Here is a 22,048-nt window from a genome sequence, read left to right on the forward strand (position 1 = left end):
CCCTTCCACTGTCTTCAACAGAACCCTGAACATTACAATTTTTTAACAATGCATGTAGTTCTATGTAGTTAACAGACATGACTTTGCTGACAGCGGCTACGACAGGACAGCAGAACAATTTCAGTTCCTGAGTTTCTGAGGTAGTCCTTTAAACTGAGAATTTTTCAGAATGGGGCTACATTATGTATATTTATTATTGTGCTGGGCAATTCTGCAGAAATGTTTGCACATCAATTTTCGGATTTGGAGGCCACTGCATGTAATTTTCAACATTTGTTGGTCACTTTTTGCACATTTTTACTTTGCTCAAGCACATGTATGCAGCATGTACCCTGCTACTTGGCTTTCAAAAAAAGAACTACTACGTAGCTTGGTTAACCTTTGCTATTAAACTTTACCAGTCACCACTGGAGTAGAAATGTACACTTTTCAAAGTATGAAAAATGCAGTTAGTGTGTGGAGACTGGAGAACTAAAAAAACAGAGCCCATGTAGCATACTAAGGTGTGGGTTAGTTATATGGTACTTTATAAGTGATACTCCAGGATGAAGTGTAAAGGGGGACAAAAGCAAGAAATTTCAAACTGGGCCATAAACCTATTAATGATAACATTGAAAGAGATCTTCTACTCACATCACGTGGTCCAAATGCATATGTATTGTGCCAACCCGCGTATGCATCTTAGTACATTTCTCCTATGTGTTGTAACGGAGATACAATAAAGCATCTGTTTGTCAATGGAACCATACGGGAAGCAAGATGGCGGACTAAAGCCGCCGCAGTGAGGACGCCTTTACTGGACCTCCCCGACCTCCGCAAGATGGAGCAGAGCAGAGCGGAGAAAGGCACTTTGAATAAAGCGAGCGGAGCGAAGTAGTGAAGCAGTGACTCCGGGACACTTACTACTCTTCTTGGACGATCCGTGTGCCTTTGCTGGAACGGAACGGCGGAATCAGCGGGATTGACCGGGGAGGGGCTGAGTTGGCTGCCGAGTGGCTGAAGGCATTCTACTGCCTGCTCCTCTACCTGCCCCTTTGCCGGAACGGAACGGGCGGAATCAGCGGTGCTGACAGAGTGGGCGGAGTTGGATGCTGAAGCAATTCTGCCTTCTTCGGCAGAAAAAAAAAAAAGGGGAAAGGATCATTCCACAGCCGATAAACGCCGGGTGCTGCTGTACCTGCGCCAACGTTCACTTGCTGCATAACGGCGGACTTGGGTTTGGAAGAACCGGCTGAGTGGACGGGGCGGAGCTGACAACCGATACCAACGCTGCTCTCATCGGCGGTAGCGGCAGCGGCAGCGGCAGGCGGTATTGCTGAAGGTGAAGGAAATATATTGACTATTAGCAGCTGGGCTGTCTGGGGGCTGCCAACTTCAGCAGCAGTGGTGGTTGAAACTGATGAAAGCGGAGGTGGAGGCGGAGTAAGCGGAGTAAGCCTCGAGGAGCACCACTCTTCTCTCTGGTGGTTGAGGAGAAGGAAAGGTGAAGAGGTGAAGCAACTGCCAGAGGAAAGGCAGAGGTTTTGCAGGCAAACAGCGGATATCTGAGATAGAGCTGCACGGAGTGAGGTGCAGAGGAGGTATTCACTTGCAGAAGATATTGAAAGGATCTTGTACTTATACTCTCTTCAAACTGAGAGACGAAGCAGACGTGAAATCCGCCAGTAGAACAGACTAAAGTGGCGAGAACAAGGAGTAAAAAAAAGCTGGAAGGCAGCGCTACAATGGCCCCAAAAAACGCACCCAAGAACCCTCCTCGGCAGAATAAACTACACAAAGGAGAGCACTGAAGGTAAAGAGACTGCAGAGCCGGTTGCAATAACAAAAGAGGCAGTAACAACATCACAAGCAGCGGTAGTGGTAATTGCAAAAACCCCAATAGCAGCTGCCAAATTAATTACCGGATCTCTTATCAACGCACAAGGCATGCAAAGCGGTAAGCAAATGCCCATTTGTCTACCAGTAACTATGGGTCTCCGAGGGGACGAACCAGTAGTAAATGCAACAAAAAATGTGACAGGGAAAAGTGAAAGTGCCAATAACAATGCACCAGTTAACTCTCCGGCCTTTTCCAGCTCTGGGGGACATAAGAACATAAATACAAACAGCTCTAACACTAATAAAGACACTATTGTACGCCCCACAGCTCCCATAGCCATGACTACTACAGCCATCACAGCCGAAGCTAATTTAGTCCAGCCAGGTGTTGATCCTGGGGGTCTTATTCAAAAGCCCGCAGAGAGATATCAAGCTAATGAGGGGTCAAGTAAGGCGGCACAGACCCAGGATATGGATATTAATATGAGGAATACTAATGTGACTGTTGAAGACGCTGAAGTCGCTGTTTCTAACCTAACAGGTCAATAAAGCAACCAAACCTTAGGCTCCACAAACACAGATATAATAAGTGAGACTATTGTAAATGCAGGAAATACCCTATTTGGACCCTTATCTAGAAAAGGGGAGGACTCCGCTAAAATTGATGTCTCAGAAGCTTCTGGTGTGGAGTCTAATGAGGATGAATATGAGGATCTGGTTACCGAGGAAGGGGTTGAGGGTGATGAAAATGAGGATGAAAATGAGGATGATTCTGTTACAATCATGAATGGTAAGACCACCGGTCTTCTTAAAAGGAGAGGGAAGGCAAAAGTAAAGACTAAAAAGGGCAGAAGCTTGAACTTCAACTCTATGTCATCGACATTAGCATCTGCAAGCACTAGGGAGAAACTATTGAAAGATCAGAGCCCATTACGTAAGTGGATACAAGTTAAAGGTGGTGTTAAAACCTTAGCAATGCGTCTCTCTGGTAATAGCCCCATGGAGGGTATGAGCAATACTAAGACACCTTTAGACTCTTTAACAACAGGTGTGCCAAGAGTGGTAGATGATGGTTCTGTCTTAGTTGCAATAGAAGGTGAGACAGCAGACTCGCCATCTCTTCTACCCTCTGTCTGTGCTGCTTCAACCCAAGCTACCTTTTCGATACCAGGTCCATCTGCGATACTAACTATGCCCCAAAAATCATACTCAGCATCTGTAACAGCTCCTGCTGCCGCGGGTACTTCTTTGGATCTGATTCTGCAGACTCTTTTGGAGCACCGTCAAGAGGTACTGCACAACTTCTCCCAGCTAAGGGAAGATAATTGCAAAATGCAGAATTGTCTGCAGGAGGTCACAGGTAGATTACACAATGTCACAGAGGAGATAGTCGAAATCCAACAGAGGATTGTTACGGTTGAAGAAACTTTGGCTACCACGGTTGTTTCTTCAGAGTGCCAGGACAAAGACATTGTAATGCTCAAAAATAAAGTTGAAGACTTGGAAAATCGCCAAAGGCGCCAGAATCTGCGCTTTTTTGGAATTCCCGAGGGATCAGAAGGGGCCGACGCTCGGGCATACATGGTCAAGCTACTGCACAAAGCTTTCCCAGATCTCTCTGATTGGGATTGGGACTCCCAAGTACAAAGAGCTCACAGATTGCCCATGTTTGCTAAAAACAAAGATAGCAGATTTCCAAGGCCCATCCTGATCTATCTTGGGAATTTTTTACTGAGACAAGCAATTTCCATTAAGGCTAGACCTAACACTCCAGTGACGGTAGACAATGTTACGGTTTTCACGAAGTCCGACTTGAGCAAGGCCACAATGGATAAGCGGTGGGAATTGAGAAAATTGATAGACCCTTTGAAGTCGAAGGGGGCGGTGGTCTATTTACAAAAACTGCTAGGCTCAAAATTATAAAGTCAGGCCACACCCGCATATTTAATGATTTCAAAGAAGCTGAACAATTTCTCGCATCATTTGCAGCCGATCGCTAAAAATACCAGAAGTACTGGACTTTATTATTTAAAGAGACTTGATTGGTTATTTTGCTTCTCTTCTTTCTTCTCTATTTTTGCAAGTTGATACTATTATATGACTTTATTTTTTTTTTTTTGCTCTCTACTCTGATAATACGATACTTAAGTATGTATGACTGAATGTGGAGGGGGAGGATCCTTGGAGGGTCCACACTGCCTCGCTGCCCAACCAGCGGCAGCAGATGATAGGGTTAGGCTTCCGGGTAGGTACAGGGTGGGGGGAGGGATTTAGGTCTAGACCTGGGGGTGGCTGTGGGAGGGGAGTGGGGTTAACTAAAAAGAGTATCACAGGCAGGTACGACGCTTGCTACAAAGTTATAATTTCAGAATGGGTATATATGTCATTAGAAGCGGTTATTCAAAACATTTCTGAATTAACACTTACTAATAATATTGCATACAATGTTAATTTCTATATCAATATTTTTACAACTATTTTAAAAACAACGCTTAAAATGATATTTTTACCTCTGATATTCCTGTTGGCGATATTTTTGAGAGCTTGATATTCTTCACATGATATTTTTAATGAGATATTTTGTCCAAATACCGTTGTATAGCCTTGACACACCACTCTTTTTGTAGCACAAATTAACTCCTTCATGTGAAATAGTTTTTCAGAGTGGTTGATCGAACTCTCTTGAAGTATAAAATGAACTGATCCGCCAAATCAATCTTTGTGACATTTTTATTTGCTCCTTAAGGTGGTTCATTCTCAGCACCAGTTATTCAGTTTTAGTTTTTATGGACATAGCATACCATTATTCCTAGCAAAATGGCCTTAGTATCAGAGTCACTAGAGGACTGCTGGTTCAGTCTGCATTTCTGCACACCATTACTACCTCATGCTGCGGTTGTCTTATCAAACCGTCTTTGGTTGCAATATTATTAACTCCACAAAAGTACCTGTTATGTACATTAAACTAAAAAGTGTTTTCTCTAACAGTTCTTAGAACACCTACCTGCAAGGACGCATGCATCCTATTCTATTAACATTACATACAATGTTTATTTCTTTGCTTAATATTTTATTTAAAGCATAAAAATTCCACATTTGTGTTGGAGAATAATTTCTTTTTTCTTTTTAGGTCAAGCCTAGCGCAGCCCATGCGCTGCACTAGGAAAATGACCTCTTGGAATCAATCTGTACTTTTCACACGCTCGTGCGGGTGGTATTTTATTTTCTTTCTTTCTATTGGACTTTGCGTGTGAAGGCAGCATGCATTTGTGCAATGGTGGGTGCATGCCCTACCTTTGCCAGGTATTGGAGCTGCCCACGACCTGCAGCTTGCGGTTACGCACAGCGGTGCACAGTGTGCCATCTGTTTTTCGCTTGTAGCTGTGGGCACAAGCGCACGCGCACCACTCCCGGGCTTGTTAACCTCGCTAGAGTAACATTCTAGCTACGCCCCTCCCTTTCACTTGTTTCACAGTGAAAGTGCTCTGCAGCCAGCCGCGCAGGTGATGAACATGTTGGTTCATGGAGTCTTATGAACTACTACAGTAATCACGCCTGCCCTGCAGATGAGGGTGGATACAGGACTTATATGGCGCAAATGAGTTAGTAAGCTTATGACCAGCATGCTAAGTTGGGGGCATGCGCACTATAATGCAGCGTTCTAGAGTACTAGGCTCCAGCGCAGCAACAAACTGTACACACTGTTCCAAGGTCTTCAGGACATGGTCATGCCTGGCCTGATTAATTGTGACCTTTGCAGTAACTTTTTCTGGGGCACAAATCGCAATTATGTGTGTGATATGCACCGCACTCAACACACACGATCCCCAGGTACATTCCATCTACGGAGCCGCGAGGAGGAGACGTATGCGCTGGGCAGTACCCTGGTGCAAAGTGCAAAAGGCACCTTGTCCCCATCGTTTCAAAGGCTCATGAGGCATTGCCTTTCATACAACAAATTACCCGTTAGGACATTCCTTTTTGGTATTGTATTTTAAACGAAGTCAGTCTCTAACACGTAGCATTCACTAGATGTTGATATAGCACTTCATGAATTTTGGCATTGTCAATAGATCTATGTGAGAACGGGAGGGATCTGTTAACCTGCCCTGAAGAAGAAGCAGCACACTTCGAACATGTTGACACACACAGGAGGCTTTGTACATTGAAACAATACACTCCTGACCCACACTTTTTTTAATAATACCGGCACCATGGAATATTAAAGTTTCTACTCCACAGGAGCTAGGTATTTTTTAACACTCACCTTCACTCACCCCTGACCTTCCCACTCACTCATTCCTACACCACACATAGTGAACAATATCAGTGCTCCCGCTTATCAGTAGGTTATAGCACGCCGCATCCCGTAGAGGGGCGGTAAGACCCCTATGATGAAGCATGACACCAAGGGCCCTTTTGGTGTTTTGAGGGGTATTTAAGAAACACTATGTGCTTCCAACCATTGGTGGTAATTCACATGACCCTTGAATCAAAACCCTCTACAGAGTCCCTGAAGGGTGGATCCTAGTGTTTATGATACATGGTCATGCCTGGCCCGATTAATTGTGATCTTTGCAGTAACTTTTTCTAGGGCACAAACCACAATTATGTGTGCGATACGCACTGCACTCAACACACACACTCCCCAGGTACATTCCACTGAAAAATGTCAGGTAAACAGGGAACTTGGGAGATTTTATTGTGATAGGGACCAAAATCTGCATCTTATGAACCCTTTTTGAACTTAATAATCGCCTGTGTGTTGTTTATCGCACCCAATCAATTATCGTTCCTGCAGTGTGGAAATATATCCAGTTCGATAACTCTTGCACCCTTTTCCAGGCCAGCTGTAATGAGGGCAAATGTGCAGTAGTGTTGTTCTGGTGAATGCTTTCCAGTGAGGGATGAACATGTTGGTCCAAAAGGGAGACCCGCAGTGTAGGACTGGAATCTATGAATCACACTGAAGGCTTCTGTGGCACAGTGGGTGACGAGGTGCCTTTTAAGCATGCATACTTGCGCTCTAGGATGTGCTTCACCTACCCATGTACAGCAGGTCAGATGAGGTGGTGCACTTCCGAAGCCCTACCATCCCCTTGTTGACCGGGCAGGCACGGCGACAGGCTGCTCTTCTCCTCTGATAAAAACCCCTCAGGACAGGGCTCGCACTTGTGTCCCTCTCCTGGCTGCAGGGCGTTCTGGTCCCATGCACACGATGCACACCTGGCAGGGCTGGCACCGGCTAATCCTGTCCTCCACATGCAGGTAGGTGCCATTAGGGGAGCAACAAGCAACTGAAAAGTGACCAGTCCAGCTTTACTAAAGGGCTGCGCTGCAACAAGTGTCGCTGTATTTTTAACACTTTGAGGTAGAAACAGTTTATACAGCAGAGGATGGATTATGTGGCAAATGCACAAATCTATAACTATGCGTCAATCGTATTGAAGCCCAATCACATAATTCCAGTGGCCCTGGTTAAGGCTAACAGTCTTATGGAATGTAGTAGTTGTGAAAATGGTGGTAAAAGGAATCACGCATTTATTTGTTTGTTTACACTTTGCCAGGTGCTTTGTTCACTGCTTGTATCTAATATTTATATGAGTGGTTGCTCTGTCGTGCTTTAGTTCAGCTCAGTTTGTGAAATAGTTAAGAGGTGAGTTGCATAATGGATTCTCCTTATTCCAAGCCTCTTGCTTGGCTTCTTTTGAGGCTGACACTCCTTAGCTCGGCGCGACACAGGCCTCTCCCGTTATTTTCTTAAGCCACTCTGCTCTATCAAGCACACTGTTTGATGAAAGCATCTTACTTATTCTGAATATATTTGAACTCTGGTTAAAAATAATATCCCTTTATATGAACTGGTAAACTGCACTTTGCATAGGCACCTAGTGTCTGTCCTTCCAGATGTTTCTAATTACATGCAAGGCACTTCAGTCATTCCCTGTTTGCTTCCAATAGTCTCTCTCAGTGTACCAGGTTATGCTGTTTATTTTTCATATATGAGGGACACCCCCGGAGGCATCTCGCTCCATATATTCAATAGATTGCGTAAGCCGGCGGATGTTGGTGCTGATATAGTCGGGGTTGGGCGTTTTTCCCTCAGTTCAGGTGGTGCGGTCGCTTGCTCCCTCGATAAGGTGCCGGGAAGGAAATAAACTACTTTTTTGAGGGCCGAACAACCAGGTGCACAGTGTCAGTAGTCAGACAGTAAATATATATGCAGGAAAGAGAATCACCTGGGGTACTGGGGTCCACTCTTACCCTCAGGCTGCCAGTCTGATGCCAGCCTTCCAGAAATCTATGGTTTGGATGAGCAATGATTTAAAGTAACTTCCTAATTATTTGAAGATTTCAAATCCTATATTCATATTAATGATGCCCCCACCTAAAGAATGCCATTTGCATTACAATACTTTGTATTTATGATTATCATTCGGCGAAAATATATGTTGGGTTGACCAGACTCTGAGCCTAAACCAGCCACAGTCAACTCCCACTGCACATGGTATTTTGCTGTGCTCATCGGAGGTAGCAGCAGGCCCTCTGCCATTCCTGATAAGTCTTCCACTGTGCATGGCGTTCCTCCGTGCGCTGTGTGAGTTGGCTGTCCATTATTAAATTAAAACATCTGCTAACTCTGTCATTTCATTGGTAACTCTTGTGGATTTATCGACTCTTGTTGGACCTCCCACTGGGCTGGTGTATCTGGTGCCGCGTTTGTGAACGGGTTCAACAAATGTCCATGACCCTTTACAATGGATTCGTAGACGATGAGACCCAGACTCAGGCTCTACAATCCCCTGAGCAATATGAGCATTTAAAAAAAATTCAAGCAGGGGTTCCTTTGGAGCACCAGCAGCAATTAATGCTTCCTTACCCCTTCATGGTGACTTCATTTTTGTTTTCTAGAACTAGGGGTGCTGAGTCCCACCAAACCAACATTTTTCTTCACATTGTGACCTGCCAATCAGAGAGCCTTTGGTCCACAAATTTGGCTTTGGGTTCGCAGATTCAAAATGGATGATGGGAGAAAATCCCCCTGGTTCATTCAGAATCGAGTATTTATTTAAACATCGAAACAGTAAAATGTATGTGGACAAGGATCCTATTGATCATGTTTCAAGCTTTGACTAGCTGGGTGTTAGATTAACATCACATCTAAATTGGGCGCGGCAAGTGCAGAAACCACAAGTATTATTAATCCAACACATAACAACATCTCTAAGGTATGTAAAAGGACAGTTTCCAAGAAGATTGCTCCATCCCAAGAGTTATACATTGTTAAGGCTCTGGGGGCTGTCCTATGTGGGTCAGAAAGTGAGAGGGAAAACAAGTTTTGGCATAGCCAATAGGTCTCGCTTTTGCGACCTTATAAGTATTTAGTTATGCAGCCCAATAGCCTTGGTGCAACAACATCAACTGTTGCATGGCTGAACACTTATAAGGTCCCAAAGGGGAGACCTATGTGGATATGCCAATGCTTGTTTTACATTGTAGCATAAACTTGGACTAAAAGGAGTAACTATTGCACTGGATTATCGAGCCCAATTATTTTGGCTTTGCCACTCCTTACTACACTATTCACTCCAAAATATTTAAGGAACCAGTGTACACTTCCACTGCTACCACCAGCATTATATGAGTAATATGGCTACTGACAGATGTCCCCAAAATAATGGTTACCTGTTTTACGGCCAAAACACAATGGAAACAAAACTGAGATTTGTGCTGTTTTTTAGTCTTTTTGCTTTTGTTGTGTTTTTCCTATACAATACCTGAAACGTAGTGAATTTAAATAAATGTTCTCACATACCAACGTGGATAATAGCATAACATTGATCTGATTACTATACAAGAATGACAAAACTAGACTCACAAAACCAATGGAAGAAATCAACATGAAAAGAGTCTGTCAGACACAGGACTGGCTTTAGGGTGGTGCAATTGGTGCAGCTACACCTTGCGCATAACTGGTGGGGGCGGGTGCTGTGTAAGAAATAACTTATGGGTTTAAAAGCACTTGCTGCAGAGTTCCTTGTGTGCCCAGCAGTTTTCAGGCAAGAATAAAAATGTCAAGATAACTTTATTTGGATAGCTAAGTGTGTTACCCTTGTTGTCGGAGTGATCTTTTTCTTATTTTCACTTCATAAATTGCAATCCTAACATAGCACAGTGACTTATGAACTGTCATCAAAGTACCTCATGTAAATTGCATAATATAGGTGAGGACATTATGTTTTTGCCACAGTCTCTCATTATAAAGTTCTATTGTTGTTAAATATGGTTTCTTTGGGTAGAAATACAGTCTTATTAGTAAAACCAACCCCAATCAGTACTTTAACACAAATAAAAAAAATAGTGAGAAAGAGGGGCTATGGAGAGATGAGGGGCACTGTTGGAGGGTGGTAGTGAGGAAATCCGTTTGGAAGGAGTTCATGGGGGAGTGCTAGAAAAGAATGTCGCACCATGCGTCACCAGCTGGCCCTGACTAACACACCTTAATGACGGAAAGCTTTGGTCAAATACAGAGTAAGTCATTTGAACCAGGGGAAAGGATTTCACCTGATGGAATCCCACTGTGTAACTGCATCCCAGCACCGAACCTGGCCCATTACTAGAGCAGGTAATATCCCATCCTGCACAGGGAAGGGTGCCGCATTTGCATTTTTGGATTAAAAATAGAGGGGGGACTTGTGCATTCCAACTCTGTGCAAGAATGAGTGGTGGTTCCTGTAATGTCATCAGCCAGGAGCACAGTAAGACTGGTATTAAAAATTGTAGGATTGGGAAGAGAGTGAGAAAGGTGCGTTGAAAGGGGCAAAGGAAGTACGGTAGAAGTACTCCTATAGGAAAATTAAATGAAGCATAATTCATCATTATGAACATTCCTCATTAACTGTTCTCCTGAAATCATTCATCCTTTCAAAATTCAAAATTTCAAGCTTCCTCGTTTTCACATAGATCTTTTCATTGAATATAGTGGTCCTTAAACTAATCTAAAGTTCACTTAGTCATAAAAGTGGGAGATCATTCAGTCTAGCCAATGTTGTGAAAGCGTGGTCCACTCAAAGTCCCAAAACCTCTTCTAGAAACACTGTTAATTGTGAAGCATTCAATTAGCTTTTTAATAGAAGAAGTAAAAAAAAAATCATCACTGGTTTGATTCAAAATCTCATTATGGACTTTGATCAGAAATCAGGGCTGTGAATTTGTAAGTGTAGTGGGGCAAATTTAACAATGTTATATTTTTATGACATAGAGCTGGGCGTATTTCGCGAAGTAGCGCTACGCGTAGCTACGCAAAGTGCACTTCGTACTATGCGAATTACGCGTAGCACTACGCGAACTGCGTAGTACCCTGTTCGCACTGTGCAAGATGCCGTTTTCAATGATTGCATAGTGCGGACAAGCATCCGGCACTGTGCAATCACTGAAAACGGCATCTTCCACAGTGCGAGCTGTAACTTTCTGCCACTCTAGGAGATTTTTACTCGCGCAGCAGCTTTCTCAACACGGACTGGTAGTTTCTCATCACGAGCGGTCGCGAGAATACGCGACCACTCGCAATGAGAAACCAGACCTCCCTGCATTGAGAATCTTGCAGGGAGGTTTATTTTCCACTCTCGCGATCTGCAACTTGATTTTTCTGATCGCAAATGATAAAAAAGTCTCGTGAGGATGTAATTTTGCTTGCTCACGGTCGCCAACTTGACATTGAGGACCGCGAGCAGCAAAAAATGACCGCTGCACTACGCTACGCATGTTCTCACTGTGGTACATGCAGTTCGTGTAGTGCGAAGTTGCGCAAACTTCGTAAACTACACGAGCGTAGCGTAGTGCTTTGCCCAGGATTACAAATCAGTGACTTTCTTTATTTATGCCTGTGGCACAATCTTCTCATTCTTTAGAACTATTCTAATGCAAATAGCTAATTTGCAGGGTTATTTTTTTCTGCTAAATACAAAAAAAGCCATTTGGATTTTGAATGTATTTCACCAGAAACAATTTACAATGTCAACTTTCACAATTCTGATTTTTGCTGATTTTCGTCCCAAAATAGCTTTTAAATCCTCCACAACTGCTATAATTTTGTGAAAATTTGGCAAGAATTTCTCAAACGTTGCAGAAGCTAAATACCACTTTTATGATTTTGCATAAGTTTCATCAATCAGCTATGGCTTTTTTATTCTCTGATGGATATTACCAAACCCCTCCTGTATTTATTAGAGGCTTGTGCTGCCGAAGTGCCACTTTTTTTGACTCTCCTGCAGTGCAAGCCTCTCAATCATATCTATAAGGCCACGCAAAGCCACTCTGCTTGGCTTTGCATGGCCTCATAGATATGGAATAAGACAAAGAAGTGCAAGTCGCTGTGTTGCCTTACTCTGCGTCAGGGAGGCATTCCATTGGCATTGCAGTGGTTTTTACCACACAACACCCATGGTTTTTGACACTACCCAAGATTTACTTGATCACATAAATTTGTGTCTGTGCCAAAACCTTGCGCCTAACCAGAGCAGGCGTAACTAAGAGAAATATTTTTATTTCTCCTCGTTTATAGCTCTTTATAGGTGTGCTGCATTCTGCAGCACACATAAAAAGAGGAAAACGCCTCCCAGGATTGTTTTTTGTGCAGGAAGCGGCCCCATCCTGCTAAAAAACAATCCTGCATGCAATGCAGACACCCTTACACCATGGTGTTGGTGCTAGGCAGCAAATTGTGCACTAGCATAGGGAAAAAGGACAGGATTGCACAATATGTTATTAATACAAAGCATTCCTGCTCTTTCACATTGGCGTAGGGCAGCACCACAAGAAGATTAGGGTGCTGCCCTATGCCAATTCGTCATAAATTGAAGTGTATAGGAAAAGTGATCCTGCACTGGAAATCCTTTTTAGAAAGCAGGGGGAGGCATGTCATTTCAGCAACCACAAACGTTCAATTCGTAATTTTTGAGCATAGATGACAATTCCTGTTTGAATATGTCTAATTTAACTTACAACTGGAAATGCAGAATATTTTTCTTAGAGGCACCCAGGCAATGTAGCCCTACAAAGTGGCATCTGGGAAAGATACATTATGTACATTAAATATTGATCTTCCACCTCAACGATTCCTATTTTAATCAATTCACCAATCCTGAATTGCCTGCCTTTCTGCTCAGAATTCACTGAGCTGCTCCTTTGGATGCGTAACTCCAATCAATAATTGATTAAATTTGTACCCGCCTACAGGCCTCACAGAAACACAATGGTTCCCATGAGTATTTATGTGTACATCACACATTTTACAAATAGAAACTTTAGGGTTATTTCATGGTGCAGGAATATCTTTTACCAAAATAAGTATCAATTAATCAGTAGATTTGTAGAGTGTTTCTTGTCACCTGTGAGGGTATACAGGCGCTGGATAAAAGAAGCAATTGGGCCCATGCCCAAGTCTTAGTGAAAATACATTAAGGCATGGACATTATAGGCCTACAATGAACATTTGGTTATAATATTATTTCAATGATATACACATAGAACATCACAATAATTTAACTAAGCTCCAACAAAACAAATTTGCTCTATTTACAACATATTATGATATAAAAGCTAATAACAAAAATGGTGCAAAGCAGTGTGCTACATGCAAAAAATGTTTAATGATTATGTAAGTATTTGGAGAAATCGGTGGCCTTCACATCAACACATTAAAATCCATATTGCTTGCAGTGGGCATTGGCCCGAGAGACTTGAGTGGGCATCAGGCTTGCGAATTGCCAGTAAAGTTCAAATATCTGGGCATTTTCATATCCCCAGATGAGACGGAAGCATGCACAGCTCACGTGGAACCAATGCTGGCTCACCATGGAGAGGACATAAAAATCTGGTCAGTGAGCCCCCTGTCCTTCACTAGGTGGGCTGCCATTTTGAACATGGTGTCCCTGCCCAGATTTCTCTATCAACTGCAGAATTTCCCATACACTATTCCACAACAATTTTTCCGCAAGTTGAACTCCATTCTCAACTCATTCTTGTCGGAGGAGGTCAACCCCCACATTGAACTTAACAAGCACTTCCAGTCCTCCTACTTAGGTGGCATTACCACAGCTGATGTTGATTAGTATAACCTGGCAGCACACCTCCTATAATTAATGATTGGTGGTATGACACGCAGGGTCACCTGTCATATATCCCAAACAAATGGGTGCCCTACTAACCGGGTATCTGTGTGGAGGGGATGGGGGAATTGCCTTCACCCTGTGACACGAGTAGTGCTAAACTTATGGGGTTCATTGCTTAGGCGACTGAAATGGTGGGGAAGGCAGAAGGAGCAGAAACCACTATGGCAAGGAAACATGCTTCCACAGGTGTCCGCACTGGTTGGGTTCCAGAAATGGGACCTCAATACCTACCCGAGGAGATTAAATGCAAGGCACAGTCCGCAAATCATACCAATCCCTACAAGTAGAATATCAGCAGCATTGTAGTCAGTTTCATAGATATCGCCACCTCAACTATGTACTGTCCCCGTACATAATCACATTGACTAAAATCCCCGACTTCAATCCCCTTGGAGGGTAAACTTTATTTGGGAGACCTTGGTGACCATAACATTGCACAAATCTGGCAAATACATCTTTTCAACCAACCAGGCCCATTTGATGCCCTCTGCATGGCGTGAGAGACTAATATTGGGGAGATGGAAAACAAAGAATGGACAGCTGTGTGGGGACGCCACAAGAGGCAGCCATCACGAGCAGACTCCGGTTGATCCAATTTAAATATATACATAGAGTATATTTTACTTGGCATCTGTTGTGGCCAATGGAGGTGATTGCCTCCCCAGCCTGTCTTAATTGAGGTGCAAGAGAGGACACATTCCTATACACTGTGTGGAGTTGCCCTGAGTTGCCCTGAGTTAGACAGATTCTGGCAGCAGTGATTCATGCCTGGAAGATACCGAGTGACCCGTAAATTGTCCTCATGCACCTTACAGATGACTTAGGAGGAGATAGATATACATTTTCCCTATTCTACCTGGGATTGACGCTAGCTAAACGAGATATAACCAAAGAGTGGAAAGTGGAGACACCCCAATCTCTGGCAGCATGAAAGAGGGGTGTGGACCATTGTATGGGTTTAGAAATTGTACTCTAGGGGAGATGTGTGAGTGCTCAACCAATATGGTGGCTCGTTAGCGTTGCTACGGTTCGCCCGTTGAACGAGGACCGTCGTTAGCCGGTACAGGCAGGATTGACTTTCTTCCTGCTGCCCCGTTTCTGCCACATTGTTTGTGCGACGCTGGTGTTTCACTGGACTTTTTACAGCTGGCTTTCCACACCGAGCCCTCCTCCAACTTCTCTTCTCAGTTCCTGTCAGGGAGGCAAAGTCTCATACCAGTAGCGGGTACGGCTTGGGCCTTGGTTACCTCCCACTGCTGGGTTTAGCTGCTGCACTGGTTTGCCTTCTTTATTTAGTTTAGCTATAGATTTTGACTGTTTTGCCTGTGTTTTCTCATTTTTATTGACAATGGAAAGCAGGCCCGGCCCGTGCATGACGTTATACCGGGGCGGTGATGTCAGGCGGGGGAGGGGCAGGGTGGGGGGTTGAAAATGCGGGATATGGACCATTACAGGTAACGAAAAAAAAAAACGAATTCCGTTGCCTACGCTGCATCACATTTGGCGACGCAGCGCGGGCAACGAAATTCGTTTTATTCATTTTTTTCGTTACTTACCTGTAATGGTCCATATCCTGCATTTTCAAACCCCCCACCCTGCCCCTCCCCCGCCTGAAGTCACCGCCCCGGTATAACGCCCTGCACGGGCCGGGCCTGATGGAAAGCAAGTCTGTGGCAAATAAACTCAAACAGGCTGTTTCTCCTCGGCCTGTCAAGTCAAAGTAAGTAGACTCATCGGATCCCTCCATTCTCACTAATTTGAGTGAATTAAAGGCTGTCAGGTCAAATACTGACAGTATTGCTGTTGAAAGAAAAAAAATACAGAAAGATATGGCCAGCCTCTCAATGAAAGTTGCTGATAATGAAATTAAATTGGATGATGTTATTACTAAAACTGATAAGCTGTTGTCAATGCTTACAAAAATACCCTCCATTAATAATCAATTACTTGACCTAGAAAATAGAAATAGGCAATATAACCTGCGCATTTTCAACTTGGCTGAAGATATTGAAGGGAGTGATTGCAGACATTATCTAGAAAACTTATTACATAATCTACTGAATTTGAAGTTCTCCGAAAAGAGTGAGATTGATAAAGCCCATCGTATCCCATCTTACCATAGGCCAGGCCAGACTAAACCCAGGCAAGTCATCTTCAAGGTTCTACGCCATCATCACCTTGTTCTTATTAGAAAAGCTGCATGTAAAATCCCTTCTCTTTTAGTCAATGGCTCGAAGATCTTCATTCACGAAGATTTTGCAAAGGAGACAGTGGCACTACGATGAGATTTTGCAGCCTTGCAACCACGTTTATAATCTTCTGGTTTCAAATATGGTCTTTTCGACCCTTACAGCATGCGTATCTGGAAAGACGACATATCCACATCATTTTAGTGGCTGGAAGATCTTCAAGCCTTTTAGGATCATCATTCTCCTCTTACCATGGATACATCTGACTCTCCACCTTGAAACTGTCGACAGAGTGTTACTGTTTGCTATTGTATTATTATATGGTAAGTAGTAGGTATTTTTGATATCACGACAGTTATAATCCTGTTATTATTATCATAATTACCTAACACTGGTGTATTCCCATCCTTTCTTCTCTCTTCTTGGATGCATGTGTGTGTCTCTTTAATGTTCATGTATGTTCTCTGCTATGCTGTATATATATTTGGGTTCTTTCTTTGATGTCCTATATGTCTTGTGGCTACTTTTAACAATACTCCTACTGTTTATATATACTTTCTCCACTCTTTCTCCTCTTTTTTTTACTTCCTAAACTATGCATAGTTCTCCTACAATTAAAATTGTTTCATTGAATGTCAAAGGTCTGCGAAAAGTTGAAAATTTTAGATTATTTACATAGGCAAAAAACTGATATATGTTAATTACAAGAAATTCACATGGACAACACCATATTATTGAACATGCCAAGGAAGTGGGTTGGTCCGATTATTTCTTCTCCTGCGCAGGGTAAAAAGAATGGTGTGGCTATTCTTTCTCCAAAAGTCTCCAACTCCAAGTTTTAGACAAACAAATTGATGCTGCAGACAGATTTCTATTAGTTGAATTTAAAATTGGAGATACATTTGTATACTTAGTTAATATTCATGATCCAACAGCAGATGACCCTTCTTTTTGGTCCCATGTTTCTTCTGAGATTCTTCAACTTGGAGAGTTCCCTTAAATCTTGGGGCAATTTTAATTTGATTAGCAACCCTCTTTTAGATAGATTATCCTCAACTAAATACACACCTCCTAAAGCATTTCATTCCTTTAGAATATTACTTAAAACCACTAAATTGACGTATGTAGGTTGCATTTCCGTACACAGAAAGAATTCACATTTTCCTCTATACCCCACAATTCTCACTCACGTTTAGAATATTTATTGGTGTCTAGAGATTTAGTGCATTTTATAACTCAACCTACTATTGGTAGTATTGAAGTTTCTGACCATACTATAATTTCCCTTCACTTGCAAGTTGGTAATTTATCTGTCTCATTCCCATTGGCATATGAATGTTTATTTTGTTCTTCAAAGCAGCCATAAAGATACACTTTTAAAAGCTATTCATGAATACTTTTTGAATAACACTGAGGATGCTACCTGTCCTGGTACCAGATGGGATGCCTTCAAAGCTTACTTAAGAGGTGTTGTCATTTCTATAATTTATTTATTTATTTATTTATTGTGAAGCTTATAGAGCGCGCGGCTACCTCCGGCGGGGGTGTCCCGGCGCTAGGACTACCTATTTTTCACGGAGAGGGTTGCCTAGTTCATATCCATCTGTCAGAGAGCAGAGCTGCAAAGATCTTGCTGGTTAGTGCTTAGAAAACAGCCATGTTTTCAGTTTGCGGCGAAAGACTTGTTCAGATTCGGAGAACCTAAGGTCTACTGGCAGGCTATTCCAGAGCTTGGCGGCCGTCACGGTGAAAGTTCTGCCGCCAGTACGCGTGAGCCTGAATCTGGGGACGATCAAAAGGTGAAGACTGTTGGATCTCAGATGCCTTACTGAAGAGGATATCCTAAGCCTTTTGCTCAAATAGCCAGGGCCAGTGCCATTAATTGCCCTGAAGGCCAGGATCAGAACCTTGAAGTCAATGCGACGGGCAATGGGAAGCCAATGCAGCTCTTCACGGTATGCTCTGACCGAGTTGCGGGGAGGGATGTTACCAATAAGCCTTGCTGCCGCGTTTTGGATAACTTGAAGACGGTCAATAAGGTATTGGGGGGCACCGGCATAAAGGCTGTTGGCATAATCAAGGTGTGCCGTGATAAGTGCCTGGACCACAGTTTTTCGAGATGACTGGGGGAGATAGGGAAAGATCTTCCTGATCATACGCAGTTTAGTAAAACAGGCTGCCGCAACTTTATTGACCTGGGTTTTCCCGGATAAGGTGTTGTCAAATATGAAGCCAAGGTTGCGGGCAGATTGAACTGGTATGGGTGGTGGGTTGAGGACAGTGGGCCACCATAAAGTTGCTGGGGGAGTAGATTTCTGACTGAAAAAGAGAACCTCTGTTTTATCAGTATTGAGGGCAAGATGGTTCGCAGCCATCCAGGTACAAATGTTGCCGAGGCAGTTTCGAAAGTTGGAGAAGAGGGAGTCAGAATGGTCTCTAAATGAAAAAACAAGCTGTGTATCATCAGCATAAGAGACCACCCTGACTCCACAAGCCTCAACTACCTCGGCAAGGGGGGCCAGATAAACATTAAATAATAAAGGGCTCAAGGCTGAACCCTGAGGCACACCACACAAGAGGGGTTTGTCTTCAGATTGATATGGGTGAAGCAGAACCCTTTGAGTCCGTCCGGACAGAAAGGATTTGATCCATGCAAGGACTGTGCCATCGATCCCCAGTTGTTGCAGTCGAGCTGTAAGAATGACATGGGAAACCGTGTCGAATGCAGCGGATAGGTCGAGGAGGACCAACATGGCCTCCTCACCCCTATCCACTGATTCCCTGATTGTTTCGGAGACTTCCAGCAGCGCAGTCTCTGTGCTGTAACCGGTTCGAAAACCGGATTGAGAGTCATGAAGCAGCTTGTTTGTCTCCAAAAACTGGGCCAGTTGTTGCTGAACCACTTTCTCCAGCACCTTAGCGGGTTTAGGTAAGAGCGAGATGGGACGGTAGCTGCAGAATTGGGTGGGGTCAGCATTGGGTTTCTTCAAGATGGGAAGTAGCCTGGCGTGTTTCCAAACTGAAGGAAATAGACCCTGGGTCAGGGAGGAATTCCAGATGGAAAGGAGGGGATTAATAAGAACGGGGCGAGATTGCCCATCACTTTAGCTGGTACTGGGTCTACAGGTGAGCCAGACTTGACTTTATGAAGTAGTGATAGGGCTGAATCAAATGTTAACTCGCTAAAGGAGTTGAAGGAGCAGTGTGTGGGGTGAGAAGCATCTGAAGATGGGTGGGGAGAGACAGAGACAAAAGAGGAGGCGAGTTTAACGATTTTGTCCTGAAAGAAGTCTGAGAGTCCATTGCATAGGTCTTGGGTGGGAATGCATTGTGTTTTAGTGGCCGTAGGGGTAACAAAATCCTTTACAATAGTGAAGAGGGTTTTGGGAGAGTTCTGAGACTTTTGAATGAGGTTTGAAAAATAGGTTCTCATTGCGGAGCGTTTGAGTGTTTGGAATTTGTTAAGAGCAGATTTATATGCCAGTTTTGCCACTGGATCATAGTTCTGGCGCCATTTGCGTTCCATCCTTTTGCATTTACTCTTTTCCTCCCGTAATAGAGGGGAGAACCAAGGGGCCGAAGGACGAGATCTGGCAGACGCTAGGGGAGTGAGAGGGGCAATGGCGTCCAGGGCAGAGGTGAGGGCAGAATTGTATCTTGCTGTTTCCTTGTCCAGATCTTCCGACTGATTAAATTTATACTGAAATTGGGAATTAATGGCCTCACAGGTAACCTTGGGCCATTTACGACCACTATCTCTATTAAGGGAGGAGGAAGGGGGAAGGGGAGGCATGGTGATCAGAAAGGGGATGAGGAAATGGTCAGACCATGTTAGGGGAAGCGAAGGAAGGACAGAGATGCCAGGATGATTAGAAAAAATCAGATCAAGTGTGTGACCTGCCTTGTGCATGGGGCCTTTGACTAATTGGGACAAGGTAAGTCCTTGAAGAGTTTCCAGTAGCGAGGAGGCTTGAGCACAGGAGGAGTTATCGATATGGAGGTTAAAATCTCCCAACACTGTATAGTGAGAGTGTTTGAGAGAGAAGTTTGCAATGGAGTGCATCAGGGCTTTAAGGGAGGGTGCAGAAACGGGGGGGGGTTATATACCAGGATACCGGCAAAGATAGTACTTGCGGAGTCCTTAATTGAGAGATGCATGGCCTCGATAATACCAAGGTTAGCGATTTTAGTGACACTCGGAGTAAGGTGGGATTTTACAATTATCGCAAGACCACCGCCAGGTTTAGTGTTGTCTCGATTAATACCTAGTAATCGGAAGCCTGGGGGAATGGCCAAATTAATGTCTGGCATGGACGAGTCTTTGAGCCAGGTTTCCGTTAGGAATACTATGTCCCATTTATGCGAGTCTAGCAACAGCCAGATATCCGAGGTGTGTGCAGGAAGGGATCTGCAGTTAATTAAGGCAGCTTGTAAGGTAGCCAGGCACATGAGAATAAGACATTTATTACTAAATTGTCACACTTAAAAAAAAAGCAAATTGCAGAATTTGAACGTTTGTTTATTTCTTCCCCAAATCTTACTTTAAAAACCACATATCAGAAACTCAGATATGAATGTAATTCTATGCTAAGTACAAGAGCTGGTATTCTGATTGCTAATCAGAAAGCTAAATTTGCTTATAATGCTAGCAACTTTTAGCTAACTACCTTTGCATTAAGAAAGATAAAAATCACATCCACACCATACACAGACACAATGACACTATTGTTGTATCCACCTCAGACATTTTAGATGAATTTCTTATATTTTACTCCTCATTATACAGTAAGCCAGATGTTGCAGATTCTCACATTATCGATACATTTTTAACCTATGCCAAATGACCGCATCTCTCTCAAAATTATAAAATCAAATTGGATACTCCTATCACAAAAACTGAACTTTTAATGGCTATTTATTCGCTTAAACCCCAAAAATGTCCTGGCCCTGATGGCATACCTGCAGAATTTTATAAAGCTTTGGCAGACATTCTTACCCCTTATTTACATCATTTATTCAATACATTTGCCAATCTGGTTTTCTCACTGGATCTTTCACGGAAGGGTTGATTATAGTTTTGCCTAAACCAGATAAAGACCGGACTAAGGTTTCAAATTATAGACCTATTTCTTTAATAAACCAGGATTATAAAATGTTTGCGAAAATCCTAGCTTCCAGATTAGCTCAGGTTTTATTGTCCCTTTAAATGTAGATCAACCTGGTTTTAGGTCAAAAAACATTTCTGTTATTAATACAAGATTCCTTTTTCATGTTATAGATAAGGCCTCAACCTTTACCTCTCCTACAGGTCTCTTAGCTTTAGACATGGAGAAAGCATTTGCTAAAGTTCACTGGCAATTTCTTTTTCGAAAGCTGTTTTCTGTTAATTTTGGTACCAGTTTTATAAAAATGATTTCAACTCTGATTAGCTCCCCTCATGCACGACTCTTTTTTATTGGTCAATTTTCAAGTCCCTTTTCCCTTTATAGGGGAAGAAGACAGGGTTGTCCATTGTCCCCTCTCCTCTTTTTTATTAGCGATTGAACCTTTTCTCTCCCACATTCGTAATTCAGTAGATATTGAAGGAATTGTATTAGCTGATATGGACCTGAAAACATCTGCTTCTGCGGATGATGTTCCGTTGTATCTTAGCAACCCAGTCACATCTCTACCAGCAGTGTTAGAGGTTATATATATAACAATTCTATTGTCTCTGGTTATTCATTGAATAATCATAAAACAGAATTTTTCCCTTGAATGTTCACTGCACTCCTTCCATATTGGACAATACAGAAATTATCTGGCCAAAAGAACATTTTAAATATCTACGTATTCTATTCTCACTTCCCTTTAAACATTCTGTTACTC

Source organism: Lissotriton vulgaris, chromosome 2_1 (genome assembly GCF_964263255.1).
Source record: "Lissotriton vulgaris chromosome 2_1, aLisVul1.2, whole genome shotgun sequence".
NCBI classification, from domain to species: domain Eukaryota; kingdom Metazoa; phylum Chordata; class Amphibia; order Caudata; family Salamandridae; genus Lissotriton; species Lissotriton vulgaris.